Raw genomic sequence first — 7,387 nt, 5'->3', positions numbered from 1 at the left:
TGTTTAATATTTGTAAGGAGATTTTCCCCCACTGTTTAGAAAGGCTATTTTCTTCTCCTTTTTGTTTTCCCAATTTAATACCTTAGTTAATTAGTCTGAACAGACACATTAAACTAGTCTTCTGGCTTTTTAAATTAGGTTAAACAGAGGCTGTCATTTGTCTTTCAGTGAATCTTCTCAAAGGAAGAGGTTTTGTTTTTTTTTAATTGAAATTTGGAACTTGCCTTAGGACACTCATTCATTCATTCAATTACTTAGTGAGTCATTTATTACACACAATGTTATCTGCCAAGCCAAGGGCCAGTATTTAGGATACAATGGTGGCCAGGAGAGGAACTCCTGATAAACAAACATTTTATTAGCTAATTTTGTTCCTTTATGTCTTAAAGTGGATGCACTGGACGCTTACTCAAAAATGTGAGTTTAACCTTGTCCTACCATCAGTTACAAACAAGGATTCCGATCACTAACGTCAACATATTTTGGAAGATATTTCACAGAAAAGGAGTGGAATAAATTCAGAAGAACAAATTAGAATATTACAAAAGTACACATGAAGAAAGAAGACAGCTTCAGAAATGCTTGATTAATGACAGCCATTTCCAAAATAAAACCTAAGTAACACAGGACATTGGAGGCAGAACACAAAGGAATAAGGTAACCAAAAAAAAAAGTTTTAATTATCCATGCAAATAAAACAGGAAATTGTCCTAGACCTTTTGGCCAGGAAAGAAAACTTGGACTATATACTGGGCTGAAACTTTTACTTTTCAGATGTAAAGTACAGATAAGAGACCTACAAATTTAAGCAGTTCTTGAAAAATGGCAGGCCTGGCTAAAGAATAACCTATCTGAGTGTTCTGAGTTTGCACCACTGGATTCGAATACTTTAACTGAAGCTGACCTGCCAGCGTTGGTGAGGAAGGACCTGTTTGCCAGGTCTTGAGAGGGGGTCCCTTCCATTTTCTTCTCAGATCAGCCTCCTAGGGTTTTCACAGGAGAGCGGGGACAATGCTGGCCTCGAACCTCACTGTGAGGGTCTCATGGCCCTACGGCCACACTAGACACGAACAAGTGCTGGTCTTGCACAGTGTGCGGGGCCCTGCGCCTAGTATCTTCTCAACTGAAACTGTAACTCCTCTCCAACATGCCCAGCGTCTAGAGAGGTACCACAACCACCCATGCGTGCCCGCCCATCCGGGGCACTGCTTATGGGAGGTGCCTCGTCCACACAATACCTCACAGATACCTGCCTCGGCTCTCTCTGGGAAGCGGCCTTCTGAAACAGGCCCAGCAGCTGCTTCTCATGAAGCTCCAGCCCAGCCTCCTTTCCCAACAATCCAGTTCTTTGTCAAGAGCCTAGGTCTTGGAAAATATAAGCTTCCATTCTCCCCCACAGGAAGAATATCCTCAGGCCTCCTGGAGCTAAGCCCTGCTGGCCCTCTTTACAGGGGGAAAGAGGAGAAGGTATCTCATTCTTTCCTGTTTGGAAAACACAATTAAGTTCTCCTCCCAGAGGGCTGTGTGACAGCATACTGACTGAACCTAATTGCTCCCTCTCAGGTAACACAATTTTTTTTTTTTGCAATAAAAGCTAAAAATAAATATCAAATTCTCAATACAGGGAGGGAAATTAAAGTTGTGCTATGTCTTTTGGATAGAAAAGTTACACAAAATAGCAAACAAAAACAAGTAAATAGTCACAAAAAACGAGTAGTAAAAATACTTTTGGAATGTTTTCATTCAGATACATATAATTTTGGAATTCAGTTTCTGAGGATGGTTTTCTGGACAGGAGTTTTACACAGAGTGTAATACTTAAGGGCTCTTCTTTGTCTGATTTCAGTAGATTTTAATGTCAAAGTGTTGTTTGTTTCATTCCAATGCCACATGCTTGTACTGAGAAAAGTTTGTATTAAGTCACTAAGTGAGTGACTAGAGGCTCACGTGTTGACCGTTGCTCAATAGATTTAGATTTTTCACTCTTCATTTTAAAAGAAAAAAGTCTGTTGAAATCCAAGGAGGTCACAGACAAAAGACCGTATTATTCATTATTTCTGTTCCCTTAGGAAAATTGTAAGGAATAATTCTGCTGACCACATTGTTTTGTTCAAAAAAGATGTTTTGTTTTTTTGAACAGAAAAGTGCCAAGTTGAAAATGTTCTTTTTCTTTTCTTTATCACTTTTAAAGGATCACTCAACCAAATCAAGCAATTGAAAAAAATGGCAGGCGCTTTTTATGTGAACCAAAACTTCTTCACATACCCAGAAACAAATGCTAAATTCCATTTTAATCAGGTCAGATCAGTTTACACAGAATGGATTACTATCATAACGATCTCTGAGAGTAATAATAATTTGATTCTGTTATAAAAATTTGTAAGGCTGTTGTCCTGTATTCAGTTGCTAAGTTTCACATATATTTGTACTATGATCTTGTAAGTCAGCATAATCACTGTTAAAAAGAGAAAAACAATGAAAAAGCAAAAATAAGTGTTACTTGATGGATATAACTCTTTTTTTCTTTTTTTGGTATTTAAACCAAAAGAAGTCAAGGAAAGAATGGCTCCCAAAAGATACTAGTTGGCCAACATATTTTGACTGTTAAAGTGCAGATCTTGCCTAAATAAGTGTAGTCTTGGCTTTAAGGAGCCAATAGCTATTTTTGTCTTTGCCTCTACTGGTTTTTGCAACACTTCATTCATAGTCTGTTGCATTTATTGATTCCCACTTCTACAACTAGAATTCATGATTGAAGGTAAAGAAACTAAATATTTTCCTTATCCACATTGCATCTTCCCATATAAAAATGTATTTCTTAGCAACATGCTGATGTACTGAAAAATATTTTAATGGATAGTTTCTACATATTTATACTGAAAGTTTAGAATATGTTTTAAAATATGACTTTTCCTGATCTACATATATTTATAGTTTGGAATTTAATCATCCATTAATAAGTGTATTTTAAATCTATTCATTATAAATAGTTACCTTAAAGTCTGCACTATTAGGGACTGTGAAGAGAATGAGTTTTATGTGACTCCAGGGTCCAGACTTCGAATCACTGTGACATATGTCATTGGATTCAATAAGAGCCAATAGCAAGTTAAAGGAGCTGGTCCAGAGGACATCTGAGAACTCTGTACATGAAGGGAATGCTTAACAGCCCAGGGCAGCTGTGGCGTGAAATTACATAGAAGTATATACCTCCTACCGCTCAATGCCCAGCATCTAATACGGAGTTCATATCTCCTCTAGAACTTGAACGGATTGCCAATAATAGTTCTGGGCATCCGGAGACAAAAATCTGACACAGATGCTGATGTTTTCTTAAGAGACATTGCTAGCAATATTAACGTGGAAGTGTCTTTGTTTTGTGAGCAGTAGTTGTAAAATTGGTACAAGGAGAGGAAAAACAAAATGAGTGTTTTGTGCTGACTGTGACTAAGCTGCCCTTTGAGGATGCCCTTGGTGGAAATTCTTTATATGAAGCCTTTGTAGATGAGGATACAATGAATACTCTATCAAGATCAAGTGGATCCAGTGATATAAGTGGATTATTTATATCAATGTAAGTTTATTTGTTTCCACATATTAGGAAGATCCAGTAGACACATACAACCCACTTCCATGTGAATATGAAATGATGTCCCATATATAACCAATTTTTAAGTGAACTAGCAAATATATTATTTTTGCCCACTGCATATGTATAATCTACATAATATAGATCTCTTTTCAATTTATCTAAGATCTTGCCAGAGAATTCAGTATTGAATTGGCTATATATCAGCTTCTGTCACAAGCTTGACTGATTCAATATTCAGAAACAACTTAAGTCAAACCCTTTCTAAACTAACCTTCTTCTATAACATCACCCCCACAGGAGCAGCATCTGGTCTGGACTATCCACCACTCCCCTATCCTCAGTACATAGAACAAAACTAAGCATAAGAATTAATTGAACACCTTTGGATGAGTGAATTTCCTCTGACCTTAGATGGTCCGTGCTTTATTTCAGTACAAAGGGAGATGTGCCTTGTGTCTAAACATTTTTTGTGCCTCTCTCACAAGATCCTGTCCTCCCTCCTGACATAGCTATCTACTCCTGTCATCATACTCAATCTACATCTCCAAAACCTCAATTTCCAACATCTGCTTTCCATATATCATCTCTCAATCTTCAAATGTGCTTTTCCCAATAATTTGTAGACTTGGTAAAGAGGTCCCAATTCATTTTCCCACCATCTTTCCCTGTCCATCATGACCCTCACGTCTTTACTCTCTTTCTACAACTGTTTCATAGCATCTTCCTCTGCTCTCTGGCCCCTTTCCCTTTGCAAAACTCCAACCCCCCTTAAATTCACAACTTATTCAAGCTTTTGAATGTTCTGGGAATAAAAAGACATGTGATAATGCTAATTGGATATCTATATTTTTTACCACTCCTGGAAGCACTATGTTTTCCCTATTCCTGTTGTTTCTTTACAAATGAGTATAACTCAGCCTAATTCCAGATCTCATTGATTGCCTTACAGGAAATGAATAAAATAAAATGTCATTATTTCAAATTAGATTCTAAGAGGCGAAAGAAGAGGGGAGGAAACAGAAGTTGCTAGCTAATTCCACCATTTATCATAGAAAAATTTTTAAAAGGTCAATATCCACCCCCTCCCCAAAAAGGCTGCCTAGGGATCTTATATAAAGGTATTAGAATAATTGTAACTGTGTTAGACTTCAGAAATGACCTTCCATTCTTCATTCCTCTCATTTGCCCTCCACTATGTTTCTGGGCTTTGTCATATTATTTCCTTTGGCACATGAGAAGTTAACAGATACAACCCAGAGTTTTGAAAAGAGGTACTTGCCTGCTGTTTCTTAGGCTCTTGCAACTCTGCCTTTGTCATAAGAAGTCTGGCGTTGCCTGATGGAGGAATTAAGATACAGGGGGAACAGAACTAAATTATCCCAGCCAGGAGCCAGCATAGCCCCAGATGTGCAAGCAAATCTAGCTTAAACCAGAGGAACCACCCAGCTGAAATTACGGACCCACACACTCACGAACTAGGTTGATGTTTATTGATTTAAACATTGATTTTGGGGTGATTTTTTTTAATCCAGCGTAAGAGGAAATACAACCAATCCTGTAGCCATTTAAAAAATGAAAGCCTTTATAAATGCCAAAGGGTACACTAATACACACACAGAGAGAGAAAGAGAACATATAAAACCAACTATGTAATGAAAATCGATGTGGGTGTGTATAACATAAAATAATATGAAAGAATAGAGATCAATGTTATTATTCATGTTGACAGTTGTGTAGCTGCTTAAATTACCTTTTGATAGGGAAAAAAAAGGATTTAAAATTGCCTGACAAAGCAAAATTCAATACTCTGTGCTATATTCACAAGACAGATCTGAAATAAATGTTCTGAACAGGTGAAAATTAAAGAATGAGCAGTTATATAAGATAAATGCAAATAACAAGAAAGCAGACTGATATGTGACAGGCAGAATTTAGACCAAAAAATACTAAAAGAAGAACACAAAAGGACACTTTATAAGGCCAGAAAGTAAAATTCAGAATGAGGATATAGCATATATTAATATGTGTGCACCAATAATTCAGCAATGCTTTTCATACAAGCCAAATTAAATTTGTGAGAATACAGTAAGTAAATCAGTCCTAATCATAATTCTTTAGAAAAAATTGTTTGAAAAAGGACACTACTGAAAAACAGCTAACTCAATTAAAATGTGGTGGTAGTGACGGAAGTGAGGTGGGGATGAGAGCAAAGCACAATGTTAGAAATAACAAGGGCGAATTTATCACCAAAACAGAGGCAATTGTAAAAATAATCATTAACAGACTTGCTTTATATAACTTGATGCAAATTAATTTGGAAAAAAATGAAAACCCAGATAATTTTCTCTCTCTACCAAAGGGTTGCTGGGGAAAGGGTGGGGAAGAGGGGCTACACAGATCAATTCCCCCTGAAAAGAGTGGGTGTTTGTTTATTTTAATTGTTGACTGAAGTGTTCTTTGTAGGTCAGTGGGGTCAAACTGGTTAATAGTTGTTCAAATCTCCTACAAGTTTTTAAGATCTTCAAATAAGATTTTGGACACTTTTACTTCTCCCTTAAATCTGTCATATTTACTATTTATATTTTAAAGCTCTGTTATGGTATGCATGCTGATTTTGGATTCTGGTAACTTTCTATAGAATTAGTTCTTTTATCATTTTGAAATGTCTTTTTCTCTAGTAGTGCCCCTTGTCTCCTTTGACTAATATTAATAAACTTGTAATAGCTATCTTTTGGTTTGTGTATGCATAGTATTTATATTTTCATCCTTTTGATCCTTTCTGTATCTTTATATTTCAAGTGTTATCTCTAGTAAACAACATCTAATTTGGCTTTGGTGTCTTTATTCAGTTAGACAAATGTGGCCTTTTAACAGGATTTTAGTCAGTTTATATGTATCATAACTATTTTGTGTTTAATGAATATATTGCTATTTATCTCATGTATTCTTCATTTCTTTTTTTCATGCATTTTTAGATTACTTAAGTTTTTAAAATTCTATTTTGGGTTTTTAGTTACACATTCTTACACAATTCTTTTAGTATTTCTCTAAAAATGGCAATGTACCTTCCTGATTTCTTTTTTAAAATATTATTTTTATTTTACTCATGGAAAAGTCAGCAAGTGTGGTCTCTTGTATTCAACGTGAGTTTCAGGCAGGAAGAAGAGAAAGGATCACACCAACCTCTAGTCTCTTTTTATTTTGGGGGGAATTTTATTGAGGGATATTAGTATAATAGATGACACCTATTTAAGTGTGCAATTTGATAAGTTATTACATATGGATACATGCACCCATGAGACTATTACCACAACTGAGATAACAAGCCTATCTATTGTCCCCAAATTCCCTCCTGCCCCTCTCTAATCCTTTCTTCTTGCCCATTCACCAACACCCAGTCGCTGATCTTTTTATCACTGCACATGATTTTTCATTTCTAAAATTTCATATAAACAGAAATACACAGTATATACTTGTTTATGTACTAGGTTCTTCATTCTGAATATTTATTTTGAGATAAATCTTAGTTAATCCCTGATTCAATATTTGTTCCTCTTTATTGCTGAATAGTATTTTACTGCATTACATACCACAATTTATTTATCTGATTCACCTGTTGATGGATAGTCAATAGTCAGGATTAGTTTTCTTAGTTTGAGGCCATTACATGTTAAGCGTCCAGAAGAATTTAGGTACAATTTTTATATGGACATGTGCTTTCACTTCTTTTTGGTAAATACTTAGAAATGGAATGGCTAGTCATATACTAGATGCATGTTTACTGTTTTTACATGA

This window comes from Vicugna pacos, chromosome 2, assembly GCF_048564905.1.
Source record: "Vicugna pacos chromosome 2, VicPac4, whole genome shotgun sequence".
Lineage (NCBI taxonomy): Eukaryota > Metazoa > Chordata > Mammalia > Artiodactyla > Camelidae > Vicugna > Vicugna pacos.
The sequence above is the reverse complement of the archived record's forward strand: the minus strand, read 5'-3'. Positions refer to the sequence as shown.